This window comes from Thermobia domestica, chromosome 12 (genome assembly GCF_964235325.1).
Source record: "Thermobia domestica chromosome 12, izTheDome1.hap1.1, whole genome shotgun sequence".
NCBI classification, from domain to species: domain Eukaryota; kingdom Metazoa; phylum Arthropoda; class Insecta; order Zygentoma; family Lepismatidae; genus Thermobia; species Thermobia domestica.
Genome location: NC_137465.1, coordinates 24482071 through 24496400, shown reverse-complemented (window position 1 = coordinate 24496400; position 14330 = coordinate 24482071). Strand labels below are relative to the sequence as shown.

The window sequence follows — 14330 nt, the reverse complement described above, 5'->3', positions numbered from 1 at the left end:
ACATTACACTTTCTGTTACATTTATACATACATACACTCCCTTCTTTTTTATACGCATTCCTTTTTCATTTTACACTTCCCACTTACCCTTAAATTTTTGCCCTGTTCATCTTGGCTTTTCGCCCTCTTTCCCTGTCCGAACTTCTTTCCCGATTTTGACTCTTTTCCTGGCTTGTGTCACTTTTCCCCGATTTTGTCCTGTATATTCTTCTATTTTATTTTTCAATCATAAATCCTCTGTTTGAGGTACACATTTGACCATTTAGCGTTAGTAGCACATATGCCTAGTAAGCTGGTGCACCCACTTATTTGACTAATCATAGTCCTATGAAGAGAAGAAGAGAAGAATGGCATTCAGCAGGGGACTCTTGATTCAGCTTTTCTGCTCTCGTTTTTCCCAGGATACTTTGAGGCCGGTGACGTCACGTGGAGGTATCGCGGTATTTTTCAACAGAACAAGGGAAATACTGCATGAACAATTACGCTACTGTTTCAAGATGGGCAAAAATCATAATTGCGTAGTAGCTTATTGAAATAAAAGAGGAAGCAATACAAATGAATTAATGTTCCCTCGATTCCCTAAAAATGATGAGCTTCGAAGAAGATGGATTTCCCGCTATACGCAAAAGAACACGTTAAATATAGATAACGCACGAATATGTTCTGTTCACTTTTCATCACAGAATTATCAAAGGGTTTGAAAACTGAGCTTGTAGGTTTCCCGCAAAAGTAGTGTTTAAGATCTGACACTGTTTCTTCATTATTGATACCAAACGCATGGGGAAAAAATAAGCTAGACGCTAGTCAAGTTGAAAAACAGGTGTGTAACAACAATAATTTATTTTGCTTTTATTGACATTTGTTTCTGAGGGTCTGAAACTTAGGAAGTTTATGTACGTAAAGCGGAGTGGAAGAGGGTACCAACGAGAATATACAGTAAATGTATACTCTCATATATCCTTTAGTTTAAATGATATTCTTAAATTTTGTTGAGTATCTGAATCGTTATTATGGCAAAGTACTCAAAGTGCACGTTGAGCAGAACATTCATGGGAACCTATTACGAACCGAACTTAACATAACCTTACCTAATCTTGTCTAAACGAACCGTACTTGTTACACGTAAATAACATTGATTTTATTTCTCCTCCAATGTCACATCGTGAGACAAAATCACTTGAATGCTCAAAGTGCACTCTTACCATTATTATTATAATTGAAGGGCTGACCTACAGAGGGAGCAAGCCACGGAAACTAAATTCCAAGAAATCGAAGGGTAAAGTGGAGGACAAACAACTGCAGATTTTCCCCTATGAAGTGGGTTCTATATATATACCACTCTATAGATATCTGTGCAACTTGTAACCTGTAATATATAATGTAAAGTGTGTTGTATGGAGTAATAAACGAATATTAGTAATATAAAGGAAATATTTTGCAGTGATATCTGACAGCTTGATTAATGCACACGAAATACAGTAGGTTAGGTTAGATTTCTGACCTAATCTAACTTAACCTAACAGGTTAGGAAATGAAATCTTTGAGTTTTACGTCCCACGGTTATGCCGGTTAGGCTAAAGGAGACGGTAATGATGATTAATGAATGAAATGGTGGAATGAAGAAAGTGGGAGGAAACGGGAGAACCCCGAGAAAACCCACGCACACGGTGTTTGTCCACCACAAAGTACACTTGGCGGGGGCTGGGATCGAACCCTTGACCCCAAGCAACAGAGGTGAACGCTCTACCACTGAGCCACCGTGGCCCCTAAGTTAGGTTAGGTTCGGTTATGTTAGGTTAGGGTAAATTACATTTCTAACGTAACCTAGCCTATCCTAACACAACCTAACCTAATTTGTTATTATATACCCGGAATCTGAATATTTTGAATTATGTTTGTTTATGTATTTTACTTCCTGAAATGCTGCCATGTAGAGAATTTGTTTATGGAAAGTATTTGAACTCTCCCCCCTTAGAATTCACATTTCAGTGAAAGTGTAATGACAAAAATCTATAATGTCACCGCTTCCCCACGCTCAAAGAGGATGAATTTGGATTTAAATGGTATCGGTAGGGTCACTATTAATTTCAGTGACACCGAAAATTATGGACTGAACACCAATTTCGATTATTTGTCATCTCTTTCCTATCTCCTCCCACCCCCGAGCTGAAAAATGATAAGAATCTGTGTTAGGCCTGGGTTTCTTAAAGTACCAAAAATACTTGGCACTTTAAGTTGGTCGAGGAGGAGTAGCAGTCAAACATAGTTATAATGGTTTTTATTTATATGAATAGAAAATGCCCCTTCTTTCCCTTCAAACAGAAATTTTCAAAATAATGGGGCATGTTTTCCCTTAAGTTTAATGAGGAGTTTTTATACGAAGTTTCATCTTCTAACTTTATAGGCTCGTGAGATGCTATATTTTAGGCGCAAATTTTGAACCTCTTCTTCCCCCTTAGGATTCGCCCTTTAATCAAAGTAACGTGATAAAAATTTTAGTCAGGTCATTTCAACTCATGTACTTAAAATTATAAAAATTGTCCCAAAGGTCTGGAATAAGTTAGCGAGCAAACATTATATTCATCTTTATTTGTATAGATAATTAATCATTATTGATGGTATTTATTTATTTATTAAATCATATTGTCTCATCTGTGAGTAGAAAGAAACTCATTACTTGTATTTGGAAAGACAAGGAAGTTCATAATTATGTTCTGAATCCATTTTTACCAGTAAAGCGCGAAGTGTAACAAGCAGGCAAGCGAAAAAATCTTCACGGATACCTTTACATGACGTCACAGACCGGGAGCCAATCAGAACACTAATCGCGAACTGGGTCTACCTGTTATTTTATATATATACCTTGGGCATTCAGTCATAGTAACAATTACAACGTGGGTAATAGTATACATGAGAACGCCGTGATCTGCGTTTCTTCTGTGTTCTATTACCACTTCTACATGAAATACCATAAATTTTCTACGTAGTGCGATAGTAAGAAGTATCCATGTGCACAAGACATGTGATATGCGTTAAATTCCCTCCCCCCCAACACACAGTCATAAATAAAGTACAAGGGCGCTACATATGCAGATATAAAGTACAGGTACGTTTTTTTTTTTTCGTATCAGTTGATAAGTAAATCAAAGTCGCTTTGTTACCCCTTTGGTAAGTTCGTAGATACTAAATGAATAATTCCTAAAAGTATGAACTTCCAGCTCCTTCGGGAACTGACGCGGCTTTACTTATACTATATCCATTAGCACATTAATGTTCACGGTGAGTTAATATAAAGTACATATTAACAATGTGGAGACATCCATTTTTATATATTTATAAATCAGTTTGTGATTCACGCTTCTTTTTTTTAAAAAAACCCTGAAAGTCCTCGTCCCCTACATTACTTTGACCTGCGCCACATGACAATATCCTACTTAGCACAGATAAAGTTCATGGTGTCCTCCAGAAATATTTTCTTAAAATACATTTTTGCCCGTTTTGCGTTTAAATATTGGGTCCAATCAAAGTCAGAAAAAGCTGTAATGCAGAACACACAGATGAAGTTGAGCTAAATGCCCACGAAGTAGCGCGAATGCTATGTTACTCAGTCACGGAGGTGCAGCTTGAGTCTGTCCATGAGAGAAGGGCAGCAGTTACTCTGCATTTGCTCATACGCTTTAATAATTCGTGGAAAGACGAGACAGCCATCCGAGGATACTGGCCTTTTTGCCTAGCCTGATGGTTAGTTGATGGAGCTCAGGCTGTTTGCAGAATTGAAAATATAGAATAGTCATTAATATTGGAACCTTCATCTAAACGAAATCTTTCGTATGTTAACGGATTAGATCTGAAAATCTAGTAATGCAAAACTTATAGATCATACAGCGATGGAATATTTCATCTTTTCTCTTTATTTTGGTTTATTAGATACATTTTGGAAGAACACGTGTGCAGATTGAGTATACGTCCCCATAAGCATTCCGCCGGCGGGCCGCCGTAGGCCCGTCGACGTGCGAATGGCGGGCCGCTGGCGGACGCCGCCGGCGGGCCACCTGCTCGATTACACTAATTACGCCTTCGTCCCGCCGGCGGGGTATCCGCCATAATCCCGCTGCTCCCCCGCCTTTAGCCGATACCCAGCCGCCGAAATCCCCCCCACGTATTTGCTAGTTGCTCGTTGCATTTAGCTCTTTCTTCTTTCTAATAATAACTTAAGTGTGTCGAGTATCCGTGTTATCTTCTGTTTTTAATTCACTGATTTATATGGAGCTTTTCTTTCTTTCTTGAAATGGGCAGATCTTATTAATGGTTTGATTTTACTGAATTCAAGTTGAGTTCAATGTCTGTTACATTTTGAACATATACATTATTCGTATTATATATACATTTAATATTACTCACAGCAAATTTGATTTATAAAAAGATCAGAGCATTTAAATAGATTCGAAGAAAGCAGTAAAATCAACCATGAATAAAATCGTGGCTCATCGAAAACAAAAAAAAAAACAAAAAAAACTCCTCTATATAAATCAATGAACTAAAAATAATCATGACGTATATATACTAAACATCCTCAATTATACATCACCGATTGGTACACATCGCTACCAAGTAGTGAAGAAGAATTGAAATATAGCTGATAAGTATACGTTAGAAACTTAATATAACTATTTGATATTGTTCCTTCTTAGCTGTAGTAACAACCACAATCTGGTTTGCCTTAATGTCACATCTTTGAAAGTAACTTCAATTCATCGATTAAACTGATATAAATGTGCGACTTCACTGAAGAGATTAATGAAAAATAAGTTCAGTGAAATACACGCATTTAGAGTACATTATGTACTAAACTTAATAGAGGGGAGAACTTTCATATTGAGAGAAGCAAGAATTAGCTTTCAGTGATTTCCAGGTTTTTATGGTAAGCATGGTGGCTGTCCTGAAAGCTTCTATCCCTCTCAGGCATATGAGAGCTTGTGAGGAACAACATTGTGTCCGTGCTTGTTTGCAATGTCGCTCTCGTTCCGTCGCGGGATTGATGGAATGGAATACTCCAAAAGTTGACCCACTGAGTACGCAGTTTGTAACGTACGTAAACTACGTGTAGGTTGGTTGCAGGGTCATTAATGCAGTTTCCCATCGAGAAATATTGTCTACGGCATTAAGAGCACATTTGGTGTGAAACGAAGGGTTAATGCTTAGTTGTGTGGTCCAATCTGTCTTAGGCTAGGTATGGCGTATGCAACGACTATTCACAGTTTACTGGTGCTGGGGCATAATCTTACAAACTTAACAAGTGTTTCTCAGTGGTGCTCACAACATTGAAAATGTCAATATTTAATTCAGACACACTATTGCGGAACGAGCGAAAGCGGGTTCGGAGCCCCCCACGAAACGTCGTTTTCTCTCTTTTCCCTTATGTCCGCTTCTACCTAACATATAGTCCCTACAGCATTTTCTATATCTTGAAAACTTACTTTTATTCCACTCCCAAATAACAATCATATAATACGCTTTCCTCACTTGAACTCATATCTCCTGCAGTTTTGCATGAGATTTAGTGCCGGTACCGCCTTCGGCGGCTGTTTCCATTAGGGAATATGAGACGTCGTTGTCATGGGACTAATAGAATGGAGTATTACAAGGGCTGACCCAGTGGGTGCGCCGTTTACAATAAATGTAAGCCTCGCGTAAATTGGTTACTGGGTGCAATACATCCCCCTTCCTCCGCCCCTCCAGAAACAACTTGTAACGCAGAGGCATAGCATGCTAAAAGAAATGAAAAGTTCAAGAATATAAGTACGCTGACCTAAATTTAACTATCACGCTTTTTTTTCAATTAACAGATTTTACCTTTTAAAAAAAAGTGGCCCTCGCATTCTTAATATGCACCACGCATGGGTCTTCAGCTTAACGTGATCGGCATTTTTGCTGTTTTAAATCGACACAGAATTTCATACACAGTACACCAAACTTATCACTACAACTACTTTACTAGGTTATTGGTACTATTCAGTTACTACTAGTGAGAATAAACATTTCGTACGTACTAACCACTTTAAGGTTGCACAATTATTATGTACCCTGTAATCAATCTACACGAGGTTTACATTCATTGAAAACGGCGCACCCACTGGGTGAACTTTTAGAGTATTCCATTCCAACAATCCCGCGACGGAGCGATAGCGCCATCACCAAGGTACTAATCAGAAGCAGAATAAACCGCCGAAGGCGGTAATACAATCCACAAAATGCAATATCTTCGGCAAGGTTCTAGAGCACAGGTCCCCCTTCCCATTTAGCTGTACCAAAGACAGAAAACAACGTGCCCTGCGGGGCTCTAACCCGCCTTCACTCGCTCCGCTCGCTCGGCAATACTATATGAGTTTAATATTAAACTTTGATACAGAAAGGAACCAACCTAGCTACTAACCTATATAAGGGGACCAGTGTTCTAGAACCTTCCCAATACCTTCTCTACAGACACATGTGATTTATCAAAAAATGTCTCCTTTGTTGCTGCCTTCTCCCAATAACACTTCCCACCATTGAACTTAAATTTATAAGTTTCCCCTAGTTTCTTTATTGTCACTTCCTTTCTACACTTGCGACATCGTGTTCTTCGATTCTTTACTCCTTGGTTTCACGTAATTAAAGTAACTCTTCGTCCTTATTTGCGTATAAAATACAAAAAGTAAATACTATCACAGCCAGCACACATATTCGCCATTTTTACAATACACGAGCTTCATTATACCGTCATCTTCCACAATGAGTGAACAGATTCCTGCTATTTATTACCAGTTAAGGGAAAAAACAAAAAGTTTCCTGTAAACTTTACATCACTCTCTCCAGCTGCGCGTCGATAAGTAAGACTGCATTAAAATGGTGTAGTACAGTAGAGCAAAGTAGGGATAGGAACCGGTTAGCTGAAGGTAAGAAAATTTTGGTAATAGTATACATGAGAATCTCCTGATCTGCATTTTTTTCTGTGTTCTATTACCACTTCTACATAAATACCATAAATTTTCTACGTAGTGCAATAGTAAGAAGTATCCATGTGCACAAGACATGCGATATGCATTAAATTCTCCCCGCCCCCCCCCAAACATAGTCATAGATAAAGTACAAGGGCACTAAACGTGCAGATATAAAGTACAGGTACGTTTTTTTTTTATTTTCGTATCAGTCGATAAGTAAATAAAAATCACTTTGTTACCCCCTTTGTAAGTTCGTACATACTCAATGAATAATCCCTAAAAGTATGGGCTTCCTGCTCCTTCGGGAACTGATGGAGCTCCATGTATACTATATCCAAAATTTTTGACCCATTTTCATAAAATTAACAGAGTGTAATTCTTCGTTTCGGGTTAACATCCGCAGATGATGACCCCAAAATACAAGTACAAAACAACATGCCCTGCGGGACTCTAACCCGCCTTCACTCGCTAACGCCCGCTCTGCAATATTATGTGACTTATCAAACTTTGGTACAGAAAGGGGGACCAGTAATCTAGAACTTTGCACGTCCAATCCGGGGCCGCCATTTGTGGAAGTTAAGCCCTCGCTTCTTCGTAAGCATATGAGCTGGAGCGGACGTTGTAAATTTAACTTATAATTTCTTCCGTAATTTCCGTCTATTACAGACTTCAATACTCAAATTCGCTATATGTCCTTGGTAATTTTTCCAAATTTTTGTTAATCGCAGCGTGTCAAGACGGAAATTAACCCACGTGACCTAATAGATGATACCGGAAAACGAATTTGGGGGAAGGTTCTAGATCACTGGTGTCCCTCCCCTATAGGTTAGGTTAGCAGCAGGATTGGTTCTTTTCTGTACCAAAGTCCAATATTCAATTCATACAGTATTGCCAAATGAGTGACAGCGCGTAAAGGCGGGTTAGAGCCCCACACACGTTTTCTGTCTTTATTATAGATCAATGGGAAGGGGAACCAGTCATCAAGAACCTTGCCGAACTTGAGTTCCCGCTACATTATAATTCCTGATGAAATTGTTCATCACTAAAATTACGACAAGTCATGCACACCGTCATTACATGCAGATTTTCTAGCAACATATTGTTAATCTTTACATTATTATTGAAATTTACGACCTAAAACAAGAAAAATGTATTATGAAATTTCGGTCAATACATTTATTACGTAAATACGAGACAAGTGGAATACTACCAAGTACTAAATCTACAATAATAATTTATCTCATAATACTTCGAAATTCTCAAACTTACCACATGTATACATTACTTTCACTGTAAATCTTTTCCATGTTGTGGCGCTATCTGGAATATTACAAATTTGTTTATATCAACCAACAGTCTTCAATTTTGCTCATCACTTGTTACGCGCCTCGATTGTCCCTCGCTCAGAACAAATGACGTTCAGCACGCGAAGATTGAAGAATTGTGGGTAATGCAGAGCGGATCCCCACCACGGTCAGCGTATGGCCCGAAGGCCACAACCGTCGCAGTACCGCGTTGACGGTTACCCCGACAAAACCGCCATCGGTCCGCCAGTGGTTGCAGTTACTCAACCGACTCGGTGTCTCCCGCCTCGTTCCCGCTCGAAATCCGATTATATACCGCCATAGTAGCGATCGGCCCGACGATGTACGGCGGACAATTGCTCATGGGGGTGTCCATACAGAAATTCATATAATTTCTCTGAGTATTTATTTTCTGTATCTTTAGCAATCAAATCTGAGGTGTGCAACTTGCGCTCCATAGTGCAGTTTCACTTTTAGTTTTCTTGTAAAATAATGCTGACTATCATGTCCTAGGAGAATAGGGGGCAGTACGAATACTCTCTAACCGAGTCCAGGCAGGGACGCATGAGGTTTACGTACGCTAACACGGGGTATGTCTGTAGGTAACAGGCACATCAGCGATGTTAGTTATATGCGTAATCGTGAGAAACCCTGTTTTTTCACGAATAAATCTTTTCTTTAAAAATCCTTGTACTGAGGTGTGCACTTGCTATCACCGGATCTCCGGTGCAGATTCGTTTTAAGAGGTCTTATGCAGGACACAAATAATCCTGTGCTAGGTATACAGTAAGAAGCACGAATGCTATTTAATCGAGTCAGCACAGTAGCGGGGGGTTGCACGGGGAAGCGCGAGGTTTTATCCGTAGCGAGCGGTTGCGTCAGCGATGGTTCGTATAAACGTAAACTAGGATTGTAGAAAACCACTGCTTTCACGATACAAAGATATCATTTTGTTAAAATCTTTCCTCGTTACTTTCATCACACGTCATATAGTTCTTTATAAATCTACAAGTACTTACCTTATAGTTCAGTATGTGCACACCAGGTTCGACTTTTATTAATATACTTTCACGTAATTCCGCACCTCACAGGTAAGAGCACAAAAGACTTGATTACTTACATACTACCATACTAAAGTAATGTTATTAATTTCTGTAAATTTTTCAATTATATGCATCCGTATAATCAATCTGCTCCAAAATACGGATGGCAATATTGGAAGTGCATTCAGTATTGGATAAAACTAACAATAGGTAAAATGTTAAAAAGACATATATATGGAGAAAAGAAGCAGGTGCACTGTATTTTACTTGCTACATTCATTTCTAGTAGTTTTAAATTTCATTTTTAGCATTTTTAATCCACTACGTTGTATCAACTTATGAGTTTACTGCGTTGTTGTTGTGAAGTCTTTCCGTAAATATAAAAAGTAAATCGAAGCATGTTTCTTTATAAAGTGCTACTTTTGATATGGGATTTTGTGCATAAACGTGTTTTCTTGGGGTCAGCCTACTAATTGCATATCTTCCAAAATTTTCGCGCATGGGTCCTTTTTGTACAATCCGTCGCTCGCCAATATTTTTCATTTTAGATTCAAAAGAAGTAGTTTTCTGCTGGTAGTTTTGTTGTACAGTCTGCAAAAACTCTCCAAAACCACTGAATCTTGTGAAATGCGTCTGCATCAAAAACATCACTGGCACTCTCGCTAAATTGTTCCAGATTTAGGAGTATGACATCGTCAGACATATTTTCTCGCCATTTTTGCCGTAAGACAACATGCATATCGCTATTGGATAAGAATACCAACAAAACATTAAGGAGCACTTTGTAATCCAAGAGGAAGTACGCCAACTTACAAAAGGAATTTTAAAAATAAAAATTGACAATATTTTAGTCACCTTTCGAGAAAGAAATTTCTCACGTCATCTACGTGTATAACCAGGTTAATTAAGCTTTCAGTTGCTTCATTGATACCGTAATATTTTATTTGAATCTAGCATTCCTTGTTGTAAAGTTTGTAACACTACCAGGGCAATCTAAACCCTTAATAACACAGGATATATATAAAAAAAGATCTGAAAGCAGCAAAATAATGTACAATGATACAATACTTAAAAAATCAATATACCAAAGGGGTTGCGCAGAGCGCGTTATATGTAGTGATGGGCAATGGGACTATTCCCGGTGGGAAGGAACTTAAAGAATTGGAATATTTTCGGGATTTTTCCCCTGGCCTATAAATTCCCGGAAAGGAATTTATTTCCATTTCTTAGCATTATCTTCCAAATTGTAAGAACTATATGACTAATTACTTTATTTTAATATATTATGACTTCTAGATTTTAAAGAATTTGGAGGTTAAGAAGTTTAAAATTCTTTGACAGTACTTTATATAACTAATAATATGTTGTTGTTTTTTAGTTGCATTTCCATTTGCACTAACAAAGAGTAATTGTTTAGTATTGGGGGGCCAAAACTAGCAAAAAGTAGGGTGATTAATTATGGAATAAACGAATTGATAGTAGTGTTCAAGTAGTCAAGAAAGTATCGAACACATTTTTGGGGGGCAGTAGGGGATTTGTACAAACTGTAAAGATAAGTCGAAGTGATTTATGTAAGAAAAGAAAGTGAATTGTTGCTAACGAAGATAGAAAACAACGCTCGCTCGGCAATGCAGTCTAAATTTAAAGTTGGCAACGTAATTTAACGTATGAAACCATAAAACATCAGCATCGGAATAGAACATCACAAAAAAGTAGTTGCAAAATCTGACCCGCCAAAGCTAAACAATCGCCAAAACTAGCAAAGTAATAATTTACCAATGATGGAAGGGAACCATTTTGTAAAGTAATCTAGAATTATGTAGAAATAGAAATAAAGTACTATTAATAAACCTTGCATCACCGTTAGTAATAGACGTCAGTGTGTCTCCTCTCTCTGACTCGAATTTCTGAAGAAGTACTCGAACTTCTTTTACATGTGAATTAACGCATGGAATTTCGGGAAATTGGCAGGAAGATAAGTCGTGTGTGGCAATGTTACATGCAGAATTATAAAGACAAGAAAGTATCTTGCAAATATTGTGAACATACATATTAATGCACAAATGTTGACAAAATGGTGGGAAATGTGTGTTCTGGCAGTTACCCAAAATCATTTGTTTATAAAATTTAAAAATTTAATATGTTTATAATATCAGTAGTAAAGATTTAGGAAATCCAGTATCATGTAAATTTAAACTTTTTAGCAGTTTAAAATTATGTGGACTTACTATACCATTTTTGACACATATTTACTTTCATAGAACATATTGTAAATAAATATTCATTTTGCGTACACTCTAAAAATAATAAAATATTAATAACATAACATCGTTCAGGTATACATTCTAAAGACTCCCCTGGGGACAACAGTAATAATATACTGTGAGTTAATAACGAATTTAACTTTGAAATCTTATCGTAATATAGTAATAGAATGTAAATTTCTTTGTGATTGTATATAAATTCTCGGAAAATTCTCAATTTTGGGAATCTTCCCGGGGATATTCCCATGGAAACTTCCCGTAAAATATCTTGCCGGGAGTTTATCCATCGCTAGTTATATGTATACACTTGTAATGTTAACTCTAAATTAGAGATAATTCAAAATTGCAACATAATGAAATATGTCACAATAACTGACCTATTTAATAAGTATAACAAGTTTTCACAAATGTGGAGCAATGAGCCAGCGCTGTCCACTTCCAAATTATTCTAAAAAAAATATGCGACAGTACGATGTATCTACATCCAGTTATTAATACAGAAATAATAAATGTGTTAAAAAGATGGAAAATACCTAGTTGTTGTAGTTGGCATATCGCCAAGTATTGTAAATAAAAGCATTAAATATATTGCTGACCCCCTGTGTTTCCCCATAAATTTGTCATTCTTATATGGAGAATTCCCTAGGATATTAGAATTTAAAAAGCTAAAACCAATGTATAAAACATGTGAACAAATTAGTGCTTGAAAATTGTACACCTTTTCATTTCTCTCAATTTTCTCCTTAATTCGGGAAACCCCAACTTGTGTCCGAGCAGCATCCTTTTAATTTAAAGAGGATCTGCTAACACACGAGGATATGCTCCTTAAAAGAGAAATCGGAAACTGCGATATATATATATATATATATATATAATTTCTTAGAAATTGTCCATAAAACATAGATAGTACGGAGAGATGTATAGGTGTTATTTGCTTTATCTTTGCCACTCATTTGGGTTAGTTGCACATAGAAATCTTTCAAAGCAGCAATATTATGGAATAAGAGTCAAATTTTTTAAATATTATGCGGAAAGTAATAGACATTACACACATTTAACAAACCATACTACATACTGTACCACATATTGGGAAAACAAGCAATATCATGTGGAGTGCCACAAAGATTCGTATCAGGTCCATCATCTGTTATACATTAATCTCTTTCCAGATAATATTGCTCCAACGGCACTATGCTTTTATTTTGATGAAGCTAATATAATAGTAAACGGGAAAATAGACGACAAAAAAAAATTTCATCATCTGCGCAACAAACATGTACAGTCTGTAAATATTTTAATTGAAAGTAACTAATTAGACTGTAAAATCAACCAAGTTTTCAGGAATATAGGGAGATAAAAATCTCTCCTGAAACGTGGACATAACTAAACTTAGTAGCGAAAAATTAAATCAGATTTACTTCGCAAATAAAGTACCGTATTTAAAAACGTTTTAAAAGATTCTACTTTAAAAACAGTTTACTTTTGATTAATCCATTCCAATTTAACATGAAGGAAATTAGTTAGGAAGGTAGTTTAGGAAATTCATAAAGAACTAAGTATTTTTTACAATATAGAAGCGAATAATAAGAATAGTTGCAATATTACCAAAAGATCACTCTAAAGCAATATTTAGAAAACTTCGTATACTTCCAGTTCACTGTTTCTCTATCTTAAATTTCTTCATATTTGTAAAGGGGCATGTAGAGGGTGACCTCACGCAATTAGAGAAACAACATTGATGATACAAAAGACAAACGAAAGTTTTCTATTGTGGAACATAGAACTGCATTATATGAAAAGGTTTAAATACGCGGGTATCATGTACTGCAATAAAACTTCCCAAAATATACTGAGTCAGGAGTGAAATGAGTAAATTTAAAAAAGAACATTATTATCAGAACACTGCTTTTACTCGGTACAAGAACACATTAATTGCTAACTTCATATAAATTTTACACGATGTAGAGTAAATTAGCATCATCACTTGCTTTTAAGGTTTTATATATATATATAAGTTTTTCTACATACCCTCCCAGTAGTAACTGATTACATGCAAAATGTAAGGCATAATTAATAACCCAGTGTGTTTGATTTAAATCATTGTTGTGTTTGATTTGTGTTATATGACGTACGCACTTCAGGTGCATTGTAATACAGTACTGAATATATAAAATAGGAACGTACATAAATACAATACACCTGCGCATCATCTAGTATCTAAATTACGGTCTACAGAAACAAGTGACATTACATTTTCTAACCCAGTTCGTCGAGAAGTAGAAGTGACAAAATGTGAAATAGACAATGAAAAAAAAAAAAAAAAACGTAACAGTTGTAAAACAAACAGCAACCAACACCGAAACACTCTTTTGAAAGCATGTGTGTGTGGTAGACAGATGCCTTATGCAATTTATTCTAATAAATAACCGAACAAAAGTAGGTTACCTTTTATTTTTCTTGTAGGCAGTAAAACTATGTATTGTGGTTTATGAATGTACCAAGATCTTCTCATGTAGCCCACTACCAAATATTCAGTATCCGTACTGAATAAAACGAAGAGGATACCAGAAAATCATTACCATCCTATTTCTGTTTCCTTCATCTGTACACAACATCATGATTATATGGTTGTGCTCGCGAAAAAATAAGTCACATGTATAATCAAAAGCACCAGTTTTTTGAATATGGAATTGCTTAACTTTATCAAACAAAGGTATCCGTATCAATCTTTCTGGAATA

At 36.5% G+C, this 14330-nt stretch overlaps 1 protein-coding gene across 1 annotated transcript in view; it reads left to right on the top strand.

Annotated features, from left to right (window-relative positions):
* Positions 1-364: 364 nt before the first annotated feature.
* The window catches only part of LOC145666368 (uncharacterized), a 42869-nt gene continuing 28903 nt past the window's right edge, over positions 365-14330 (top strand). Inside the window, exon 1 of the mRNA XM_081733538.1 lies at positions 365-820. The gene's annotated coding sequence lies outside the window, so the exon portion shown is untranslated. The remainder of the gene's footprint in view (positions 821-14330) is intronic.